We start from the raw sequence: 26043 nt of genomic DNA on the forward strand, positions 1-26043 counted from the left end.
GGGGCCTCTGATACTCAGCTCAAGAAGATATTATTAATTATTTTGAAAAAATAGCTTAAAAAGTCTAAACTAGGAATTGGCAAACTACAGCCCACCAACCAAATCCAGCCCTTGCCAGTTTCTGTAAGTAAAATTTAACTGGTACAAAGTCATCCTCATTTCTTTATGCATTTTCTGGAATTTTACAGAAAAGCATGCTGACACCTGGAACAAACTTTAGAGCATGCAAAACAGATATCTGTATGTTTCAGTTTTATTTATCCCCGTGGTTTGTTGTGCTTAGAATCTCTTTTTTGCTGAAATGAGTGACATGCATTTTGAAAATGAAGGCACAGAGAAATGTTTAGGTTTAAATTAACAAATACTTTTGACACGCATTCCAAATGACACCGTCCTCAAAATCTTGTCAAACAGCATCTTACGAACTGAAACGCCATTGGGCTTTTATGCAACAGCACCATAAGATTTGGAGGCTGCAATGTTAAACAACATTTGCAAACAGAATTTATATGTTGATATTTCCATATCAAACCTTCAAAAGACTATGCAATTCCACACATTACAGAATCTGTTCCATTCCTTATTAAAAATATAACTGCTGCTTCTTTCTCTGACCTTTTACCACAGCTCTTCCATCTCTGCCAGGATGGTTTATTACACGTTGTCAACCCTGCGTGTCATTCCTGCATCAATCATAGGAGAAGAGGAAGATCCTAGAGATTCCACCCCTCTGGCTTCAGTCAGCACCGCACCCAAATCATCCAGGGAAGACAGCCTCACATCGTATTTCTAAAAATACATTTTGGGGGGTGATAAATTTTACTAACAATCTCTAGAATATTTTATTATGGTTTAATTCTATTTTCTTTAACTCAGCAGAGATGAGGAACAGAATAATTCCTTGAACTCACTTAAAAATGTTTGTATTGTCATATTTCTAAAATTGCAGGGTTTGATTATTCCACCAGTACCTCCACTTCCTTGGTGGTTTAGCAGTAAAGAATCGCTTACAATGCAGGATACCTGGGTTCACTCCCTTGGTCAGGAAGGTCCCTTGGAGAAGGAAATGGCAACTCACTCCAGTATTCCTGCCTGGAGAAGCCCATGGACAGAGGAGCTTGGCAGGCTACAGTGTATGGAATTATAAGAGTCAGACACAACTTAGTGACTAACCCACACCTCCACTCAGAAAGGATGGTTCATTTTCATTCTTCTTGTACCTGAGACGCCAAGAGACCCTTGGTGTCCCTCCTCTAGAGACCTCTCCAGTATAGCTGTTTTGCATTTTAAAAATGTGTTGCTTCAATTTAGAGCATAAACACTGACATTTACTCATTGCTTATTTTGCTATAGATACTGAAAAGTGTTTATTTCAGTCCTTCCAGTGACTATAGGATCATTCCTATCATTACCCCATTTTGAACTGAAGAAGCCAAGGTTTAGAAAGAGAATGTCTTTAGTTCAGTTGTTGTTGTCAATATCACACTGCTAGTAAATGTGGCACAAAATCAGGATGGAATCCTAGATTTGTCTGATTCCACAGACACGGCTTTTGTCCACTAAGTTCTGCAACCTGGAGGACAGGGTTTGTGTTTTTAAGTCCTCTTGCTTTTCCAGGGTCCAGCACAAACTCTGATACTGAAGAGAATCTCATTCAAATGTACACTGAATGAAAGGAGAGCTAAACCAACTCTAAACAAAGTGTGAAATGTTTACATAAAAATCTTCGTTGTATCTCTAGCAGTGGTCATGTCTTGGTTTAGCTGTGACCAAGCAAGCCTGGCTACTTCACAATTTGTTTGAATGTCAGGAAGTGGCTCAGACAGTAAAGAATCTGCCTGCAATGCAGGAGACCTAGTTTCAATCCCTGGGTTGGGAAGATCCCCTGGAGAAGGCAATGGCAACCCACTCCACTATTCTTGCCTGGAGAACTCCATGGACAGAGGAGCCTGGAGGGCTACAGTCCACGGGGTCCCGAAGAGTCACACACAGCTGAACAACTAACACTTTCTTCAGGTCTGAACCAGACATTCAGAGAAAACAAAAAATTAGAGAGTAAATACACTTATAAATTAAACAGTACAAGGGAACAAATAAAGACAAGTTACTTGGGAGGACAAAATCAGAAAATAAAACTTGCCATCTCTTGAACTAGTTTAATTTTCAAACGTCTCATTATTAAGGCCGTTTCATAACCATTCTTTTGGGTCATTAATTAATTGATAAAGGGTGGCAGAGGATGAGATGGTTAGATAACATCACCAACTCAATGGACATGAGTTTGAGCAAACTCCGGGAGATAGTGAAGGACAGGGAAGTCTGGTGTGCTGCAGTCCATGGGGTCACAAAGAGTTGGACACAACTTAGCAATTGAACAACAAAACCCATGTTAAAATCTGTTTCTCTCACTCCTTCCTATTGGAGTTGTTCCTTTACAGAAATAAAAGAATTCAAGATGCAAGTAGTTCTGTTGGGAAAGCCCATTCCTACAAAGTGTTTTGAGTGAACAATCTAATCTCCTTTGAATGGAGATTTTAAAGTGTCAGTTTTATTTCCAGTACCATGATTTCAATTTCAATTAAGCAAATATACATTTAATTTATAGGTTTATAAATTATATGTATAGGCTTATTCTTTCATATCGTTTAATATTAGTCATAAACTAGCATTTCAACTGTGTTAACTCTATTATATTTAGGGATCCTTAAACTTCTTCAGCAACTTCTATTTTCCTTCCACTGTATGCTTCCAAGTTTACTGATATTATATTAGAACAGCTTTTTCAATTGTGCCTTCTTAAAAGTCTTTATTTAAATATGCAATATAACATCTGACTTATGATACAAGTTGTCAATTTTCAAATGCAATAAAATACACATAAAATGAGGTTTCCCCCAGAAAATATCTTTGAAACATAATAAAACAAAGGCTTATTTGAAATAAATGCTCCTTTCTAGGGTATATGAAAGCAAGCTGAGTTATTGAGAAGCTAGAGGAGCTCAGGTTACACTCTTAACTTCTGAAGAGAACATCATGAAGGAAAAAAGTAGATGTTCCTATATGTCCCCTGGCATCACGGCCATAAACTTAACATTTGAGATGTCCTGGATTCAAACTGTCAGAGCCTGAATACTGGGTTGGTTGGCCCAGGGCCCAATCACCAGGATACTTTTTTTCCTCTCTGCTTCTTATACAACGAAGAAAGACTTTAATAAATGAACCCAAAATGCGATTGTATTTGCTAGAACTCTCTCTTGCTTTAATGACTACAATGACTTTTTCAAAAGAACATAGCTGCTACGAATCACACCTGGCCAATTTCCAGTTGGGAAATTCAATTTTTTGTCTAGCTATGTACTCTGTGAAATGCCCCTGGATAAAGAACCAAATGATCAGTATAAATCTGTGTTGCCTTGATAATCACAACAGTTGGAGGCAAACTTCCTCTATTACCTTTGTCTAATGTACTCTTAGACCCTAACCAACGGAAAAAATGGAAGTTTGGTAGTTTTGATATTTTTATCACGTGGGATCAACCACACAAGCATCCTGGATTAAAATGAAGGTTTCTGTATTTTCTATTGTTGTTTAGTAGCTAAGTTGTGTCTGACTCTTTTGCAACCCTATGGACTGTTTGTAGTCCATCAGGCTCCTCTGTCCATGGGATTCTCCCCCGGCAAGAATACTGGAATGGGTTGCCATTTCCTTCTCCAGGAGATCTTTCCGAACCAGGGGATGAACTCACCTCTCCTGCATTACAGGTGGATTCTTTACCACTGAAACATCAGGGAAGCCCTTCTGCAATCCTGGGGCATGATAAATTCTCATTTGCGTCCCACAGTCAAGAATCTTGGTTGAATTGAGCACACAGGTGCAGTAACACCTGGAGACCCTGTCATATATGAAGAAGAACATTGTCTCATTAAGACGTTAAAAACAGCATTATGGTTAGAATGTTACTTCTTTCAGAGCACATAAATAAAAGTTCCAAGGTTACTAGTTAGCTGAAAAGCATTAATGAACTGTTCTGGAACACTATTTGAGGAGCTGTGCATTTTGGAAGATTTAACACAGCTTCAAAGAAATAATATGAAAATCCCAGAATGAGCTCAGGTACTAGGGGCAATTTTGACTGAAATAAATAGCCAACTGTGAGAATAGAACCATTAATGAGAAATAGTTATCATTAGGCAATTGTTCAAAAGTCACCTATTTTCTAGCAAGTGCTTCCCCATTCCATTATTAGTTTCTGATTTCTGGGGAAAATATATTTTAGAAAGGTCAAAGTATTTCACTGGAAAAATGAACTATAAGTGTGACTGACACAGGCATGACAACGTATAAAATGTGGAAAGGCTGATTTTGCTTAACGGAGCCTCATAAAATTCTCCCAGGGAAACCTATCTTCCCCATGTTACCAAAATGGGGAAAAATCAAGTTAGCAAATCGCATCCTCTCTCTGGCTTCCCCTAAAGCCGTGGAGGATGGCTTCTGTGATTTAGGAGGCCTTTTCCCTCCTTGGTGCCAAGGACTAGCTTTTGCAATATTACCTTGAGGATTTAGCATCTCACCACGGCTGTTTCTGACTCTCCAAAAATGAGGAAGATGAATTATTTAACATCCAGGAAGCACCAGCTGTGTTTGCTCCTAAATGCTGAGCTTTTCCCACCAATGGAATTTACAATTGAAATAGGTTTCTAATCTAAAATGGACTACAATTTTGACAAGCGAACAAGCCTGAAGAGCTTCTCCTCCTCTGAGAGGAGATATTGGCGAGCATGTCTTCGTGGATTTCACTAGGCATCCTAGACATTCTCTGGAGATAAAAGCCTGACGCCCTGCCAAGTGGGCTGAGCACCCCTGACATGCAAGGCACATGCTCCCAGGCTACTGAAGAAGAGGATTTACAACATGCAATATGAGGGCTTCAGGTTAAATAAAGACTATTTTCCTGATGGTCTGTGTTACAGAAGGTGGGAAGAATTCTAAGAGGACTCTTTCCTTCCATGTTCAAAGAATTAGAGTACTGGTTCTCAGTGGGGAGCAATTTTGCACCCTTTGGGTGCTTACTATCTGGAGACACTGTTTTTGTTTGTCGCAACTTGGGAGAGAAAGCCAATACTACCACAGTCTACAGAATAAAGAGCAGGGATGCCCCTAAACACCATATGATACACAGAAAATGAAAAAAGGGTTAGTGGCTCTGTCGTGTTCAACTCTTTGCAACCCCATGGCCTGAAGACCGCTAGGCTCCTCTATCCATGGGATTTCCCAGGCAAGAATACTGCAGTGGGTTGCCTTTTCCTTCTCCAGGGGATCTTCCCGACTCATGGATCAAACCCAAGTCTCCTGCATTGCAGGCAGATTTTTTTTTTTAACATCTGGGTCACCAGAGAAGCCTGTGATGTACAGAACTGCCGCACAACTAAGAATTATCACACTCAATGTCAAGAGTACCTAGAAATCTTACAGTTTTTCAGTTCTCATAAATTTGGGATACTCAGGGAGTCCTATAATTCACTGTTTCAAAAGGGCTTTCTATAAGTCTAATTAGTGTACCAGGGCCAGTTTGAGGAAAGAAAATAATTCTCATTTGTTTAATGCAAAAAAAAAAAAAAATGCTGACTTACCACCCAGTGGGCACACTCTACAGACTTGCTCTTCTTTTGTCTCAAGTGTTATCCCTATACTTCTTCAGCTGTCTCTAACTTTTGCTTTTGGAACTAGCTCAAATCCTACTTTATCCTTAAAGCTTAGGAAAAGATAAAGGTGATCACTCTTCCGAATTCCTTTCTATAGCAAGCAGTGTCTGCGTTCTCACTGGGCACTTACTGCCTTATACTCAATGTATACATGTGACATGTTAATGAAGTTGTAAATTCCCTGCTAGTAGGAACAGAAGACTGCTTCAGAAACACAGTCAACTCTGACTTTGCGCATAGTAAGAACTCTGTCAATGTTTATTTGTCATGTCTTCAAATATTATGGGTACCCTCAGCATAGTGGTTACTAAATAAAATTTAGAAGAACTTTAGCCGCCAGTTTCCTCCAGTCTAAATTTGGGACAGGAAGAGGTCATTTAAAAATTACATCAAATATGTTTCTATTTACAATGGTTCCTATTCCACAAAACTGGGATGTGGGCTTTGATTTCTGGTCTTTTAAAACACTGGGAATCAGCATGACTTATTAGAAAAAGAAGAATTATTTAGGGTCAATTTAAGTTGTTAATAGAAAAAGGAATAATGAATCGCCATAATAAAGAGAGAGAGTTTTATAACAGAAAAATGTCATGATATTAGGTTTATTAGGACTTTAGAGAGCTATTCCAAGAAAGTGACAGAAATTCGATCAATTAAGTGAGGTGCACATAAATTGAACTTAATAAAACTGCCTAAATTGCTTTGGAAAAGAAATGCTATGGGGAATATACTTTTATTAGTTTTGGGTGAGGATGAATTGTGAGTCCTTTTCCACTTTTAATCTTGAGTTTCCCATGAAAACTTTCAGGAATAACTTTAGAAATATTATGTGCAGCCAAACTAGAGATTGAGAGACCTATATGATCAGTGGTCAACCATGTGGTCAGCGGTTATAGGAGTAAGAGTGGCTGGCACTGCAACAAGGATGCAGGCTTCTTGTCGTCTGAATAAATTTTGACAAGTTACTTAACCATCTGTGCCTCAGTTTCTTCCTTGTGAAGAGATAAAAAATAATATAAGGTAGCACCTCACTCGACTGCTGGTGAGAACCAAATGAATTCCTGCCTGTTATCTGGAAAGGTAGCAGCTCCACATAACAGAGTCCTGGCTCTTTCACATTGTATGTTAGAACTGCTCCCATGGACCTTCATCACGAACGCCATGGTCTATACTTGCCTCCAAAAAACTCAAAGAAAGAGAGTTGCCAACTTTCAGTCGTACTATGTGTGAATTCAACAAACAACAACAAAATCTCAGAGAAGTAGTAATTACTAAGATAAGTAGAGCAAAATAAGTGTGGCTTTAGGACAGTTAGACAATTATGTCTCGATTTTCTATCCATAAAGATTGAATTCACTGGGTGATTTTTTAATGCCCCACTTCACTTTGTTAGTACAAAAAATCTTATGAAAAAAGAAGGCACATTTTCATTTTATGTTTCTCAACACAGAGACTTAAAGTCCTAGAATTTGAATATAAACATTAACTCTCCGAAGCATACATCTAACATCCTTTCGATCAGCAAAGACGTGAGATACATTTTGTTGATTTTATTTACCCATCCTGTTCCAGAGAGATTTAACTCATTTGTTTAGTGGAAACAAAATTGCTGATTTACCATCCAAGCAGGCATTAAGTCAGAGATGTTTATTAAATCAGACATTATCCCTCCGGCCCCAAAGTAAGAATTAACCTATTCTTTGCCCTTATTAAAAATGCTCAATGTTTTATCAGTGGTTTTACGATTTTGTTAAGGTAACTGTGGGATTATTTAGCCAGCAAAATGATGCATCTATGTAAGTACAAGGCATCTTTAATAAATCGTGAAACAACCTTCTTGTACTTGCATAGATCCTTTATTTTTGCTGGTTAAATAATCGCACAATTACCTTACCAGTTACTATCACTTGGGAAGAAAGACCTGAGGATAGGAGGACTTGGGGGGATCATGGAAAGTTCCAGTATCCCACAATCTTCTGGCCAGATCTTGTGGATGGTGAATAACCCTCATGTTTTTCATTTTGATATTTCTTGGTCTGTACCCATAAAATTTTTCTGCTTTGTATTCACTTTTTAAGTCTACCGCATTATTGGGATTTTATGCTGACTTCATAACCTTCAGAGTAACCGATCACAGCAAAACATTTCCCTGCTGACAGAAAGCAGCTCTCCCCTGACCTTAGTTTTAATGAATACATTTCAAAAAATAAAACATTTATTACCAATTGAAATAAGCATTCCTGAAAGACCTCTCCCACTAGGAAAGAGTATTTGTTTTTATTATAGAGCCCTGGAGGATTCTGAATCTAATGCAACACCAGTTCTGGACTTTTCTGTGCTCTGAATCATTTTGAACTAACCTTTAAGATTCAAGTTACCATGCTCTACTGCTACTTTCCCACTTGGCCCTCTTCCTCACTAGTCTGTAGGTTTCTAGGAAAGAGGGTCTGTAACTTTTCTCTATAACTCCAACACCTAGCCCAGTGTCTGAAACAGTATAAGCATAGCATACATTTCTATTGAGAAAAGCTATTCACTGGGGTAAGACAAATACGGAGAGATTGTTTGGATCAGGGAAGATAATTTGTATATCTTTTGAACACAACATTGGTGTTCAAAACTCAGGATACATCAATTTCCCAAAACTTAAAAGTTTGCTAAAAACAAAAAGGCTGTGTAGTAGCAAATGAGGTCTATGCATAAGAGAGTATTCAGTTAAACAGAAGCCCAAGAGAAAGTACTGGTCATTTCCAAGGTCATAGGATGATTAAAAAATGCTAGCAAAGACCAGTTTTCTTTTTTACTGAAGGAAGAACAAATAGAAATACCTGTTTTAAATAGATATGAGGAGTAATTTTCTTCTGAAGAGATAGTGAGTAGTTTATTGAAGCAATTTATATATAACAGGGCTTTCTGAAACATGTAGGTTAGATAACCTTCCCAGATATCTTTCAATGAAGACTTGTAAAAATATGTGCACACAAAACAAGGATTAGGTCAAACTCCCTTAAGGCATGTCACAGTAACTATTTGTGAAAAAGTAAGAAAAATTAAAAAAATACTTTATTCTAGAACAGTAAATAAGAGAAAGGTCAATTCCTTATTTTATTATATATGTTTCTGCAAAATATAAGTATGGATTCAACTCTGTAAAATACTTTTACAGATATTAAGATAAAATATTTAATAAATGAATAAAATAAAATATTTAATAGAAAGTGACCGTGGGACACCAAATGTTTGGCTTTCCTTTTGCAATGTACAATTTCCAGTTACTGGTGGCCAGTGTTGCATACCCACATCATTCATATTGATGTAGAAAACATCCTTTCACCTCACTGTACCAGGTGATTTATAATTGCCATTTAAAAATAATAAGAGAGGGAGTATAAGATTTGTGAACCCACTGGGATGCCAATGGAAAGCTTTCTACTGACCCAGGAAGGGCACTTAGATTTTTATGGCTCCTCTGTAGTTTGAACTACTTTAAATATTCATTGCACTTTAATGAACATACTTTTTCTGTAATTAGACATCGTGTTAATATTGTTTTATATGAATGGACTTGCCACACTGATCTGGGGGCGCCAAGATCCGTTTATGAAGGAGTTAGAAGTCTCAGGCTTGCTAAAACTAGAGTTAGCCTTCCCAGAACTCATTCATCTAGAAAAGGATAATAGTATTTTCACAGATGAAAAGATAGAAGGTGTGGGATTTGGTTGAAGATTAAGTAAATTTCAACTAAGTTAAGACTGGGAGTATTTTGAAATTCTTTAATATGATACTCTCCAAGCTTGAGCATGCTCAGTCACTTCAGTTGTGTCTATTTGCCACCCCATGGACTGGAGCCTGCTGGGTCCCTCAATCCATGGGATTCTCCAAGCAAGAGTACTGGAGTTGGTTGCCGGGCCCTCCTCTAGAGGATCTTCCTGACCCAGGGATCAAACCTGCATCTCTGATCTCCTACATGTAGTTTCTTTACTACTAGCGCCACCTGGGAAGCTCTTTAAAGCTTAATATGGCACAATTAAAAAGCCAAATAGTTAATTCACTTGATCCTTCATTTATTCAATACATATTTCTTTATTTCCTGCTGCTGCTGCTAAGTCACTTCTGTCGTGTCTGACTCTGTGCGACCCCATAGACGGCAGCCCACCAGGCTCCCCTGTCCCTGAGATTCTCCAGGCAAGAACACTGCAGTGGGTTGCCATTTCCTTCTCCAATGCATGAAAGTGAAAAGTGAAAGTGAAGTTGCTCAGTCGTGTCTGACTCTTAGTGACCCCATGGACTGCAGCCTACGAGGCTCCTCCATCCATGGGATTTTCCAGGCAAGAGGACTGGAGTGGGTGCCATTACCTTCCTACTACATGCTTATTACAAGAATAGGCTAACAATGAATAGTATTAATTAACTGGTTACAAAGTAGCAAACACTGTCTCAGGATATGAAGGAATTTAGGTCATCCTAATGGGCTACATCCATGGGGACACAAATAGTCGGATGCGACTGAGCGACTAAAACACACACACACACAATGGAAATCAAGGAGCTAATAACAGCTTCGTAAGAATTGAAAGCCTATACTTGAAATAGACTTATTTGAGCTATCAAGATTCATTTCCTTTGGCTCTATCACCATAATAATAAATATTTGCAGGTTTTCTTATTAATCTCCTGGAAGAAGTATATTAAGAAAGGATGCCTTCTAAAGTGTCAAGGGATATATTTTCCCAATGATTGGCAATCCTGGACATCTTTGGAGCAGAGCAAAATGATTAAGACATCATATTTCTGGCCAATCAATACCGGATTAGGGAATTACAAGACAGAATGAAGTTGTTTACTTTAGCTACAGAGCTCTTGTGGAGGCAGCTTACGTGCCAAGGAAATGGTACTGTGATTGATTGTGTCAAGGCAAATGCTCTCTTTTTTGAGACCCAGATTAAGACTTGAAGTGGAGGGTCAAAGGAAGCGGTATCATTCCCTTATCTTTTCATCCTATGAATCTGTAAAGGAGGTGAGTAGGACAGGGGGATCTTTTTCTGGTCTAAGGTCTCTCAGTGTTTCTCAACCTGGTTATCCACTAGAATCATACAAAGAGCTTAAGAAAACACCAATTCTCAGGCCCCTTCTCCAGAGATTCTGATTCAGTTGGTCTGAGGAAGGGACCCAGACATCATTTAATAGGAAAGTTCCTGAAATGTTCCTTTTGAGAATCATTGAGCTATACCAAATGAAAAGCACTAAAAATCACTTTGTAATAGGACAAGCCACATGGTACTCTTATAAGCTTACTCTTGGATGTGGTCCTTAACAAAGCAATTTACAGCATTTTGTAGTTGGTCTATAAATAAATCAGGTCCTTCTAATTTCTATCCAAGGTTTTTCTTGGGACACCTGCTCCCCTGGAACTTGTTGACCTAAATTTGTATCGTGCTTGCATAAGTGCATATACTTATGAAAGCTACATTTTAAATCACGTAAGAAAATGTTCTTTTTCTCCAGCTTCTGTTGACAAGCCAGAATATTTTGCTTTCTTCCTTTTGTCTGCTAAGGAATGTGGAAATCCAAAAACAGTCCTAATCTACTCTCAAGATAACAGTAAATGAACAATTAAGTAAATTATGCTACAATCACTTGCCAGGTTTTTGAGCTACAAAAAAATATTATGTAAATTTTTATGGAAAAATTTAACAGTCTCAAGAAAGACATGAACTCTATATAGCATCTATGTACTTCACAGTCAAAGACTGGAAATCAATTGTTTATAAAATTGGTCAATAGGATTGTGAGCGAGTTTTCACTTGGTGTTTTTATGATGTTGATTTAGATTAAAAAGTTACAATTTATTAAGAAATCACTAAGTGTCTGAAAATTTCAAAATATGGAGAGTAGATACTAAAAATACTTTTAGTGTCATGTAAAAAATATTAATAATACTTTTTTACATAGAAAAACTGGGACAAAAACACTAAATAACACATCTAAGGTCATACAGTAATAAATGATAGAATTAGATTCACACATAGATCTATTTCCTTTTTACTACCCTCTTCATCATTATTTAATAATTTCAAAGGGGGGGCTCAATCAATTAGAGCCTCCCCCATCTCAATCCATTAAAAACTATGACCCATCTCAATTTTAAAAAAAAATTGCTGTTTTAAGCTAAATGGGTCACACTGTCAATGCTTATAACTTTAACAGCATCAATAACTTAAGGATGCAGAGCTGAGGGCAAAAAGGGAAGTAAAAATCTTATGTCAATTTAGTTACCAACTACCAAAATATTTTTTCTGTCAAGAAGATGAGTAGGATAACATCAGTTTATAAACAACATTTTGAGATAAATTAACTAAAAATGTAAGTGAACATTGTTTAGCAAGAGACATGCTGATGTGATTAGTTGATAAAAGATGTCTTAAGTTTCATAGCCTAGAAAGGATCTAAGTCCTTAAAAATAATCCCCAAGGGCACAATGGTTGAAAAGAATGTAATGATAATAAAGTCAAGCATCGAGTACCAGTTTTGTGTGCTATTCCCTTAGAGAGGCATGCTTGATCTACAAAGAGGGGTCATTAAGCTAGTGCAGCCACTGAGCTCCTCACGCCCCCCAGGGAGCCAAGCAGGGTGTTTGTCTCCAGGGGCACTTACTGGGGCCCCACTGACCCTAACCTCATGCTCTGTTGTTCAGGCTCTGCCTTGCCCACCCAGGAGTCTGTTCTAGAGAAATCATCCCCCAAACTGCATTGTGCAAGAAGACCTGGATCCTGGGAAGGGAGAAATGACATGCTAGACTTTTTGTCCCTTTCTTTTACAATATTGCTTCTGATTTATGTTTTGGCCTTTTGGTCAGGAGGCATATGGGGTCTTAGTTTCCCGACCAGGGTGTCGAACCGGAGCCTCTGCATCACCAGGAAAATCCTTCCCATTTCTTTCTAAGCAAGAAATGTGAAATGAAAAAAAAAAAAGAATATATGTACATATATACATATACATATATATACATATGTATATGGAGAAGGAAATGGCAATCCACTCCAATATTCTTGCCTGGAAAATCCCATGGATGGAGGAGCCTGGTAGGCTACAGTCCATGGGGTCACAAAGAGTCGGACATGACTGACAGACTTCACTTTCACTATACATATGTAATTATATAAGTTTACCAAAAAAAATGTTGATTAAAATATACAACAGAATGGTGATTTCTTGCTTTATAAATAAAAGATGACTTGCAGATAAATTACAAACAGAAAGTTTATCAGTGCAGGGATGGGGGACTCATTACCTATTTTTAAATTGTTTTTGAGAGTAATTTTAGCAGTTTTGTTCAAATGATCCTTTTTTAAAGACTTATTTTTCTGAGTGGAACATATGTCACAAGAGAGGATAACAACAGCCCAATAAAAACATATCTGGTTATTAAAACAAGCTTGATAATCTTAAAAGAAAAATAAGAAGGGTTCTAAGTAGCCCATATGCTTAGTGCTGGTGCACAGACGTTTAAGAGCATGCTTCATCTTTGATTTTAAAGCCACATTTCATATACAGAAAGGGTAACCGATCCTGTCTAGGGGTTTAGCTTTGGCTTGCTAATATTCTCACTGAACAAATTTTCACTAACCTGCTGCATCATCTATTTTCTTTCTTCCTCCCTCCCTTCCTTTCTGACATAGGACTTCTGCTCTTCACTTTTTTAACCAATTCCCTTAGTTTTAAGAAATCAGTTTCACTCTTTACCATCACATGAATAGAAACGATAAAATCTCTTTACATTTTATGACCTTCAGTATTTCTGCTTAGGAAGTGTGAAAGTGGTAGTCTCTCAGTCACGTCTGACTCTTGGCGACCCCGTGGACCGTGGGCTGCCAGGCTCCTCTGTCCACGGGATTCTCCAAGCAAGAAAACTGGAGTGAGTAGCCATTCCCTTCTCCAGGGGATCTTCCTGATCCAGGAATCGAACCTGGGTCTCAAGCATCGCAGGAAGATTCTTTACCATCTAAGCCACTAAGAAAGTTGAATTTCTGCTTATGATACTCTCAGTCCTACATTTAGCATGGGTAGCTAAATAAATATCCCTCTCTCCAATCGAATGATTCTCAAAATTGAGTAATTGAGGGACCCTTTTAAAAAAGAAGCAAACAAAAGTCTTCTGAAACTATTCTGTGGACCGAAATTATTTTATGTATCATAAATTAATGTTTTCAATATAGATATGGTTCTGGCAAATGTGGGCAGTTTTCTTTTTTCTTTTTTAAATTTTTAAAAATTGAGATGGAAGTGACATATCACACTGTATTAGTTTTAAGTATACAATATAATGATTTGATATGTTTGAATATTGCATTAGTTAACATCCCTCTTTTAGTAACCTTCAAATATACAATACAGCATTGTTAACTATAGTCACTGTGCTGCACACTGTATCCCCAAGACTTATTTATCTTATAACTTAGTTTCTTTAATTATAGTTCCATTTATGTATAAATATTTTCATCTTCTCATAGATAAAATATAAAACAAAAGACGTCTTCTAAATGGAATATTTATTTAGTGCAGTTTTGAATGGGTTTCTTTCATTTATCCATTCAGTTTTCATTTCATTAGCAAATGAAGACTTGGAACTATTAAAACGACCAGTGTAAGTTATGTTTCCTCAGGACAGAATACACATATGAAGTCATATGAAAAGGAACTTAAATTTCATCTGCTTGCATCCCTACTTGAATAAGACAGAAACTCTGGCCCCTGAAAACTTTGACCCATTCTGGGAGTCTTTAGAATATCTTTGTGCTGTGCTAAGTCGCTTCAGTCGTGTCCAGTTCTGTGCCACCCCATGCACTGTAGCCTATCGGGTCTCTCTGCCCATAGGATTCTCTAGGCAAGAATACTGGAGAAGATTGCAATGCCCTTCTCCACGGGATCTTCCCAACTCAGGCACCGAGCCTTCGTCTCTTACACCTCCAGCACGGGCAGGCAGATTCTTTACCACTAGCACCACCTGGGAAGCCCCTAATATCTTTATTATTTCCCAAATTGGCTTTCACGCTCTGCTCTCTGGCCCCCTGGCTGATGGTGACTCCTGTGCATTAGAACCAGGGCTAGTCCCCTGGCATTCTGAAGTCTGTGCATGGGTCTTCAGATGTGACTCTGTGAGTTCCCACTGTGCTACGCTGCCAGATAAAATACAGGACGCCTAGTTAAATCTGAATTTCAGATAAGTGAAGAATGCAATATTTAGAACATACTTATACTAAAAATGTAAATTTTTGTTTATCCCAAATTCAAATTTAACTGGATGTTCTGTATTTTTATTTGCTAAATCTGGTAACCCTTCCAGGTGCTCAAGCTGCCTCCCTGCAGGCTCTCCTGAGCTGAAGTCACACGTGTACCATGTACAAGTGGAGAAAGACTCTCCCTATTCTTGTGGCCCCTTGTTTCCTAAGCCCCAAACAATCTTGCTTGTGGCTCATGCATCTCAGGACTACTCAGAGAGGCAATTCTCAATGACGTTACCAGTAGCTATCTCTCTTTAAGGTTTAGGCACAGCCATAGAAGGCAATGGCACCCCACTCCAGCACTTCTGCCTGAAAAATCCCATGGACTGGACGGAGGAGCCTGGTAGGCTGCAGTCCATGGGGTCACTAGAGTCAGACACGACTGAGCGACTTCACTTTCACTTTTCACTTTCCACTTTCATGCATTGGAGATGGAAATGGCAACCCACTCCAGTGTTCTTGCCTGGAGAATCCCAGGGACGGGGAGCCTTGCTGGGCTGCCATCTATGGGGTCGCACAGAGTCGGACATGACTGAAGTGACTTAGCAGTAGCAGCAGTATAGAAGGGGAAGGGGATGACAGAGGATGAGATGGTTGGATAACTCGATGGACATGAGTTTGAGCAAGATTCAATAGACAGGGCGGCCTGGCGTGCTGCAGTCCATGGGGTCGTAAAGAGTCGGATATGAATGAGCAACTGAACTGAACTGATAGAAGGGAAGGCTGGCTGGGATGGGCTTTTTTTCCTGTTTCCTTGCAACTTCCCCACATACCAGCTGGCTCCACGTAGGCAAATCAATGTATGTAGTGAAAGCTACCAGCTCTACATCAGGCACATACAGTTTAACAAAGACTTCTTAGAAGTCTACAATACAAGTTAGAGTGTGATTAAGGAAATTGCCATCAAAGTACCTCTTAAAGTGTATAAAAGTGGTTTCTACCTTTGGAGGCACTTTGGAGAAGTTCCACGGAAAAAGCAACTTTTAAGAGATGTGAATTTGACAATGTGAAAGAAATTCCAAGCAAAAGGAACATTATGAATGAAGGTAAGAAAACAGGAAAATTCAGGGTGGGTTTTCTTTGGTTTGGTTGCTGCATAAGATGTACTGCAACCTGAAACTTCAAGTAAAGTTAGAGGCCTGGCTAAGCAAAGTTCTCAATGGCTACGGTCAGGAGTTTGCCATTTCTTCTCTAGGCAATGAGAAACTCTTGCAGGATTTGGTTAGAGGAAAATATATCAAGAGATGTATAACCCTATTACACAGGTTAGGTTCCAGGTGAGAGAAATCATGTGATAGAGACTAGATTATTACCTAGATAAAACAGGTACAAGTTAATGAAAACCCAAGGGAGAGACAGTGAGAAAGAAAAGGAAAATAAATTTGAAAAGGAGAACTTAGTCTTCAACCTTGCTAATCCATTATAATCAACAGAGGAGATTTAAAAAATTTCAGTGTCCATGTCACCTCTTTACTGAGAACCTCTGGAGATGAGATCCACACATCAGCATCATTAAAGCTCCCCTCATGATGCCTACATTCAGCCAAGACTGAACATCTCTTCTGCACAAGAGAAGTTCTCATATTTCAGCAGGAATCAGAAGCACCTAGAGGGCTTGTGGGACCCAATCCTCAGTTTCAGCAGATCTGGTCCAAGAATGCACATTTCTAACAAGCTTTCAGGTGATCAGGATACTACTGATCTAAGGGCCATCTTGGCCTAGAATGAATCAGCTCCTACTGTTTATGTCTCTGCTGGGTGGGAGTCTAGGGAAGGGAAGAGTTCATCATAGTGACTGAGCCCGAGTAAACGACAGAATAGAGATGCCATTCAAGGAGTTATAGACGTGGAAGAGAACTAATGTTTGGCTTGAATGAGAATATTGAGAACACACCAGGAAAAAGACTGTTCCATGGGAATAATTATAACTGTGGAAATAGCAAGGGGAGTCAGCCAGTAAGAAGCAAAGAGACATCAGAGATGTAAGAGGAGAACCGAATGTCACAGAAACCCAGAGGGGATAAAGGGGTCAAGGCTAGCTGTGCTGAAAGTGACAAGAATATACAACTTCTGAGATATTTCCAGACCCAATGGACACTGAAACCAAGGTCTCAGTTTCCTTATTTGTTCATTACTGTCCTTAGCAAAGACATGTCACATTCAGAATGAAGGCAGCTCAAGTTCTTTGGAGCAAAAATCAGAGGAATCTATGCCTGTCATTCTCTACTTACTAAGGAAATAGCAATGACTATAATAGGATAGAAACAACTTCAGTTTTGAGGACTGAAACAAAAAAATATTCATCTAATCAAGAGATCACTATAGAGAATGGACTGGTGCTTGTCAAGGGGGAGGGAAGTGGGAGAAGGTTGGAATGGGAGTTTGGGATTAGCACATGCAAAATGCTATATACAGAATGGATAAACAAGGTTCTATTGTATAGCATGGGAAACTATATTTAATATCCTGTGATAGAGCATAATGGAAAAAAATATGAAAGAGAATATATATATTATTACTGAGTCACTTTGCTGTACAGTAGTAAATAACACATTGCAATTCAGCTATACTTCAATAAAAGATAAATTAAAAAAAAGAGTTCACAAGAAAAATCAATTAACCAATTCTGAATAAGGGCAGAATATCAGTGCTCGAAGAGCTAAGCTGAGAGTGTTTGTTAAGAATTTGCAACGAATAAGGTACTGTTCTAAGTGCTTTATACTCTTCTTGCTCAGTGTGGTCCAAGGACCAGAGGCCTCAGCTTGCTAGAAATGTAGAATTTCACTCCATCCCAGACTTGTTAAATCAGAATCCACATTTTTGTCAAGATCTCCAGATGACAATCAGAATTTGAGAAGCCCTTCTTTAATTAGCCAACTGAATGATAAGAAGTCGGGGTTATGATGATAGAACTGAGTTACAGAGAAGTTAAAACATCTGAACAAAGTCATAGAGCTAATGGGACAGAGTAAAGATGTAAACTGGACTATCAAGCTTCACAGATCTTGATCTAAACTGTGTGACAGCAACTCTTAAGAAATTTTCAACACAGCCCTTAGCACCTCCACCATGACAGCGTTTTACTTCCACCCACAGTGGCTTTCATTCAATGTACCTAAGGTACTAGATGCTTCACCATCTAACCTCGACATCAGCTCACAGTTCCTTGCTCAAGAAAGTTGAGCAAGAGCCCACGACTTGGCATCCTCCTTTCACTGTTGGTGTGTGTCCTTAGTCCTTGGTGACCCCGTGGACTGTAGCCCGCCAAGCTCCTCTGTCCATGAAATTTTCCCTCTCACAGCACCAGGCAATTTTCCTCTGTGATAATCTGTAATGATACATTTATCTGATTTTTGTCTTTTGTATTAGACTCAAGCTCCTGGAGGGTCATGCATCACATCTCTTTTTGTTCTTTACTCAAGTCTCCAGCACCCAACACAGGGCGTGGCACAGAGCAGACACAATCTGTTACATTAGTTGAATGGCTTTATTTAAATTTTTTTTACTGAAGGATAACTGCTTTACAGAATTTTTGTGTTTTCTGTCAAACCGCAGTATGAATCAGCCATAGGTATACCTATAGTTGAATGGCTTTGAGTCTAAGGTGCACCTCACCTACTTTAGTATGATCCACGGTGACAATCAGAACTGAACATTCTCTTCCTCCACATAGGCGGAGGTGAGGTGAGAGAACAGACCTGAATGTTCAAAGGGCAGAGAGAACTTTGAGGCTGATTATGATCCACAGTGACAATGTACCGAGTGCTCAATGTCCAGGCAAGCCTCCATCTACCCTGAACACCTGGAACTGCTTTAAGACCCTCCTGAAGCTGTAAGAACCCTTTAAACAGGTTTCTGTTTTCCAGAAGCCAAGTCATCCTCTGCCTTTAGCCTTTGAGACAGCAGAGGGAAGTAAGCGTGGCCCAGATGAAGCCTCTTCTTGTAGAAGGGGATTTCTGAAGGGAAAACATCGGCTGTTCCAACGCAAAGCCTGTAACTAAACAGACTCATTCATTTTAAGTGCTGCTCATCAGGTACCTTTCAGAGGCCCTGAATTTCCCTGAATTACAGAGAATGAGCCTTGATTTCAATGAATGGCTTTGCCATAATAATCCTGTCTGAGAAAGGCATGGATTGCAAAGCCACTTCAAAAATCTACTCCACTCTAATTTTGTGTTTCACTTTCCCCAAATACCCTTGTGCCTATGTATAGTTCCTATACCTTGTGTTCCCATATAATATTAACATGATTAGGCTAACGAGGGCTTAATGCTGCTACTGTTGTAAACTAATCGCAAAGAGGCTTGAGAAAATCGCTGCTGATTTTTTTTCTTAAAGATACGGTTAGATTTAATTTCAACGTTTTTGGAAAATATTGACCGACAGTAATAGGGTTTAAGCTCAACCAGGTGACGGGCCCAACCACAGAGGATAAGGGTGAGCCTTTCTGTGTGGACTAGCTGCTTGATAATTCTCTGGGCATTTCTCTAATGTCTTTATCACATGTCTACATAAGATGGTGCAGGCTCAATTACTCAATTTTCTTAGGGTGTGTTTGGTCTAAGTCAACACACGTGACTTCAAACTCAACCTGTAAATAGGGAACACTAATGTGAACCTTGCATCTGAGACTTGAGTTTCCCAAAGTCTCAGGGGCCTGTGAGTCACTTGGGGAGCTGGTTAAAACACAGGTTCTGGTCAGTAGGTCTGTGGTAAGACCTGGGATATTTCCATTCCCAGTGAGTTTCCCCAGGGATGCTGATACCACTGGTCGATACAGAACACTTTGAGGAAAAAGGTTTTAGAAACAAAAAGAAATTAATTCTGTAGCTTACAATACAGCTTGGCACGCTTTTAAATCAGAAGCATTGCCGTAATGTTTCTGGGTGCCAGGGCTGTGATAGCTGTCTCCCTGTCCCCCAGCAGCCTAGCAGAAACAATCCAGAGATAGGAGTCGCTTCTGTGACCTCTCCATGCGGAAGGGGCTTGACCTGTTTGTTGAACTAAGTTAGGGAAGAAACAGGCCTGCTGTTTAATCTAGAGCTGTGTCATAAAAATCCAGAATCTTGGAATTTCCAAATTTCTCCTTTAAAAATGCTGATATTGAGCATGTGAAGAAATGTCTGGATGTATCTGGAATAGGTATGCACATCTGCTGATCAATCAACTCTAAAACTGAGATAAAACCAATGTGTTCCAATCATGTCCAACAGACATTTCTCCAGGCAAGAATACTGGAGTGGGTAGCCATTCCCTTCCCCAGGGGATCTTCCCAACTCAGGGATAGAACCCCAGTCTCCTGCATTGCAGGTGGATACTTTACCATCTGAGCCACCAGGGAAGCCCTATCATGCTGTGAGGGCTAATGGGTTAAAATGAAAATATTCTCCTAACACAATATATTTTGAAAAGCACAACACCATAGCTTGTTTCAGTTATAATAGCATTAAAGTAGAAAAAGATTCAGGACAAAGCTATTAAATTTAAGTATTGCTTAAAGCAATACTTAAGAGCAGTGACAGCAAAGGAATGTTTGTTTTTTCTTTGTTTAGGGGGCAGACATGGCTCTAGGCCCTCCTACACTTCCATCTTGCTCCGTGTGTCCACCCCAAGCCCTTGGTGGTTCTGAACCACTGGATCAGCTCAGCTGAGGGTAAGAAAATTAGAAGGGAGAAAGTCATTTCTCTGCTCTCTAAAAAATTCTACCTTAATCCTTGAATTCCAAAACTATGGAAAGAAGCATGAATAAGTACTTATGAAATTTACCTAATGTAGTTTAAAGTAGGTCTTTGTTGAAGCCAACCAGAATCTGTGTCCCAATACCAGGCAAGATTTTTGCCCACCTGGTTGCTCAGAAAAGTTTAATGCCTGAACTGATCCTGATACAGTGGCTTGGAAATATATGTACAACTATTTAGTTAGGAAACTATGATTATTGCTTAACAGCATTGTTCAAATCTAACTAATCAAGACATCTACTTCACTCCAGAGATGAAATATTCTAGAAAAATCTCCAGATCTACTGCGATGATATTTATCTATGGCATGGTGGAATGTCACAGAGAAATCCCAGAGCTTGAGGCACAGATTGGTGACGAGACTTGTCCAATGTCACATAACTGGTCTTTACAGAACTGGGGTCAGAACTCAGGTCTCCTGAATATGTCTCAATTTAGTCTGCATTGTATTATCCCATCATATCTCATCAATTCTATTTCCTGATGCCAATTTTAAACAGAAGGACTCAAGCCTGCCTGGCACATAAGACCCTGGCTTGGAACTCGGTCACCTAACAGGCTTCCCCACTCTCAGTGGATCATTAGTTTGTTCTGAGTTGATGTGAAATAATATGAAAGGTGAAATCACATGTTGGTAAGGAATCTGTTAAATTGTTTGTGGCAAATCCATGTACAATATGGATGGTAGACAGATACTACCTGCTCAGTCATGTCCGACTATTTGCGATCCCATGGACTGTAGCCCGCCAGGCTCCTCTGTCCATGGACTTGTCCAGGTAAGAATCCTGAGTGCGTTGCCATTTCCTCCTTCAGGGGATCTTCCAGACCTGGGGATCAAACCCTGCATCTTTTGCATTGGCAGGTAGATTCTTTACCACTGCAGCACCTGGGTCAACATCGGAGTTTACCCAGACTGGAAGTATTACTCCTTTGTGGGTTAGTGAGGGAAGAGAAGCTTCACTGCACCTTCATCTGGGCTGGTCTCTCCAGTAAGCAAGGGGACTGGTATGAGAGAGCAGTGGTCACAGTGTGGATTTGAGATGGCTTGGGAGTTACAACCCTAGTTCTTCCTTAGTACAAGGGGTTGCTGTCACAGAGAAAGATGCAGGATATGCAAGGACCCAATACAGTATTCATAGTTAAAAATATCAACTTCAGTGTCAGACAGACCTGGATTTAAAGCCCAGCTCCAACATGCACTAACATGGGGTCCTCTTAAAATTTACTTAATCTCCTGGTCTTTAGGTTTAGGTTCCCAACTCATAAAATGGGAATTAAAATATTCTTCCTGATTCATAAGCTTGCAAAAATGACATGCTGTGTATGAAATACCATGTCAGTTAAGACACAAACTATGTACTCAATAAGGTAGTGATTTTTTTTTTCATTATTAAGAGAGAGAATTAGGAATGCAAACTTAAATCTAAGAGAAGATCCTGACATAGCTAGTTTTTAAGGTTTTAGAATGAATTAGGGAAAGGAGTCTATGGAATAACTTTTCTTGGAAATCTTTAAAAGTAATGCTTGTTTTTTACTTTTCATGTTGGCTTTAACTGCCCTTCCATTAAGATTGGCACTAAATAATTAATGGCAACAGCTTCCAAATTAGGAAGATGTACTCAAAATGTGCCCAGAGAAACACTCTTTTAAGAAGCAGGAAAATCTATCTTTGTTCCTCTTCTTAAATGTGGTACCTTGGAAAATATATACTTCACTTAAACATCTGTTCAGAGGTATGTATTAATGGAATTTAATGGGGAGGACAGGCTACAGGGGATTGTTTCACTTCTTTCTTACCATTTGTCATGGACCACATTTCTCTGCTTCTTCATTACTTGGCCTTTTTCAGTGGCAAAATTAAAGAAACAGGGACATATGGAAGTTGGTACTTTCTTAGAACTAGCCAGATGGAAAAGTGAGGTCATCATGGCCTACCTAAGAAGTAAGGAAATATTACCTGTAACCACCTGAGCCCCTGGAATTATAATGACAATATGTTTTGGAGTCCAGAGCAGTCCTTGCTTAAGGATTTTGAGTGCCTGTCTCATTTTAATCAGGAGACTGGTTCCAACACTATGTGTTTAATTTCAAAATTCAGCCTGGCTACACTATATCAATTTATACAATATGTATGCTTAAATAAGTGGGAAAAAATGGCCCCTGAATTAGTTGGGTCAAAAAATTTATAGAAATCTGGAGAGTGTAGAGAATATCTTTAAAGTAAAAGCACATCATAGAAGTTTGAAGGTTGATAATAGCTTTGTGATGTTACAGTATAAATGAACACATTAGTCAATAGACTAATCAGTGATGTAAATATTGCCTGCATAGAACTGTACAGGTTGGGTTTGGGGGATGTGAATAGTACAGAAGGAATGTAAGACTTGAGCTTTGTGCCCGCTCAGGGATATAACAACATAAAGAATATAAAGACAGGCACAACAGTAGAGTTGGTATTATATAGGTGTAGGGATTTCTGATCACGACTCCTTTCCCACACAGCATTTGAAAGTATATATGTTTCTTCTGTGGTATTCTAAGCTGACTGCTCCTTTTTTCATATCATCTTTATCTGAGCCTCTCTTTAGAATTCCATAGCAGCAACTTTCTGTGTTCCTGCCTGTCTGGATCACCTTGTCAAGATAATCATGTTTATCAGAAGTTCTAAACCTTTTTGTGCTCAGAACTACTTGGGTGTCTTAATAATATTTGGAAGATGTCCCTCCAATTGTCATAACCTAAGCTTTCTGATCTCTGCCAAAAAGCTTTCTGTCCTAAGCTTTCTGTCAATCAGTGTTTATACATCTTCAGACTATCTCCAGGCTCTGACCTACTGCTCCTTCTATGTCAGGAGATTGCCAGTTCCTATCCACACCATCCTGCCCCTGCTATTTATTTTGCATTTTCCCTCAACTATTGATTCTCTGTCCACCAATGGCATTATCCAGCACTGAAATTTTCCATACTGGCCAGAGTTGGGAAGATTGGTGACCCAAGTGTAGCAGATGAAAGCAACATTAATTAAAGGGCCAAAAACTGTGAATATAAAATTTCTCTCAAATATCATACAACAGAAGTTCTCAAAGTTTACTATGGGTCAGCATCCTAGGGACATTCTTTGAGCATCACTGTTATGTATGAATTAAAATCATTTCCATATCACATATAAACAAAACAAAAGGCCATCTCACTTCGCTCTGTGTGAGGGAGTTCTTCACCTGAAAGTCCCTGGAGACTCTGATAGGATTCTAGGTGTCCCTGGAATTCCACCAGTTGTACTTCATATTACATTAGCATGTGTGATATTCCATCTGGATGCTTCAGAGAACCCACTGCTCTCAGAAAGTGAAAGTGTTAGTCGCTTAGTCGTGTCCAACTCTTTGGGACCCCATGGTATGTCCAAGGTATTCTCCAGGCAATACTACTGGAGTTAGCTGTCATTCTCTTTTCCAGGGGATCTTCCCAACTTGGGGATTGAACCTGGCTCTCCTGCATTGCAGGCAGATTCTGAGCTACCAGGGAAGCCCACTCCTCTCAGAAGACATTTACCCCAAAATACCTTAAGGACCCCACTGACTGCATGCAGAAAGAGTCAAGCCAATGCACTGGAGGACACATTGATATTATTGATAGAATGTAGCAGAAAAAGGGCTTTGTAAATCAGATAGCCAGTGTATAATTCTCCTGTTCTTATGGTTAGCAGAATAATTCCACTAATACTACGTGGCCCTTTGTAATCAATTACTCCATTCTTTTATGATTATCCACTGATTCCTATCAAGATGTAGATGAACCAACCGATCAGCCAGAAAGTTTAGATGGAGAACCTCTGGACCCAAAGATTAGAGTCCCTGCTTACAGATAATCAAGGGAAGGACCTTGGCATCGACAATTAAGACCCCTGAGGGTAAGAACTTTGCTTTTCTTGCTGCAGACTTGTCTCATGTGCCTAGAAGAGCATCCAGTAAATCATAGGAGTACAGTCAGTCATTATTAAAGAGGTGAATTAGAGGCCTTAGGAGTTTGTATCACACATATCATAATGATATTGCTGGATAAATAAAATGCCCATGGTGGCTGATTGGACAGAGCCCTTACACCTGGACAGTACTGCTGACTAAACTAAATAAGGGGCTCAATTAAGCCTGCATATTAATAAACTGCAAACTTGCTTCAATAGGGAAAACAAATTGAAATTTAAATATGTCACAATTTCAAATCTTTCTTTACACCTGATGTTTGACATAGAAAAGAACTCAGATAAAGACAGTAGGTGAAGATCACCTCTTCACCGCGTCCTTCTCTTGAACAAGCAATAATGTTGATGGAAAGGGTCTGGGAAATGAAAAGCATGCAACCCAACCACATCTATTCATCATGCTCCCTTCGATAAGTGTGAGGCAGGCAAGCCCTTACCTAGATTTCAAGCTAATGAATCATCTGTCTAGTCTCACTAAACTCCAAGGGACTGCTCCTGTGCACAGGGGGCTGAAACCTTGTCAGCCTCTGGATCCATAAACGAGGGCAATATGTTAAAAGGAGGCAGGTTATGGGATTTTCTGAGGAATCCCTAGTTTCCAAGTGCGTTAATTTCTCCTTCGATTCAGGAAAAAGAGCCCTTTACCTCAAAAATCCTGAGAAATTAATTTTTCTAAATTGTGTACAGACGCTGATTGTATCAAATAAATTAATAGAAATATTAGCAATTTCCTATATCTGGCCACCCATTCATTGAAACTGGGATGACTTCTATCCCATGATTTCCCTAGAAGCACACACACATCCTCATACACATTAGAAGAAAGAAAATTCCTTCTTCTTGGGAAACACCTGCCTTGGGAATTCTTGACTGTGCAGCCTCTGAGCTGCTCAGGGCTGAGCATACAAATGGTGCAGTGACTCTTTTGGAAGTCACATTTGTCCCTGAAACTTCAGTCACCTGGAGACTGCATGCCTCATTGCCTGCAGCAGCTTAGTCCTGACAGTGTGGAATGAGTTTAGAAATCTCATTTGAGCAACAAAATCTGAATTGAGAGTTTAAACAGTACTGTCTATTTAATGCCACAATTATCATTCATGGCAACTTTTGCTGACTGTGGAATTTTTTCTTTTGCTATTGGGCTATTATAATAATCTTGCTTTGGTTTGGATTTAGTGTCTGTGTGTGTGGCGGGGAGGAAATAACAGGATTCAGTTAACTACTACATCAGTAAGCTGCACATCTCCATTTTCACACAGAGAAAATTCCTGCTTCTTTCCCTGTGCAAACACACACACACATAATTCCTGGAATCCTTAGCCATTCATACCCACTGCTTCCAG

At 39.3% G+C, this 26043-nt stretch overlaps 1 protein-coding gene across 2 annotated transcripts in view; it reads right to left on the reverse strand.

Annotated features, from left to right (window-relative positions):
- Positions 1-26043, reverse strand: part of PTCHD4 (patched domain containing 4) — a 208059-nt gene that overhangs the window by 180510 nt on the left and 1506 nt on the right. The window lies entirely within an intron of this gene.

The sequence above is a fragment of the Bos javanicus genome, chromosome 23 (genome assembly GCF_032452875.1).
Source record: "Bos javanicus breed banteng chromosome 23, ARS-OSU_banteng_1.0, whole genome shotgun sequence".
Classification (NCBI taxonomy): Eukaryota; Metazoa; Chordata; class Mammalia; order Artiodactyla; family Bovidae; genus Bos; species Bos javanicus.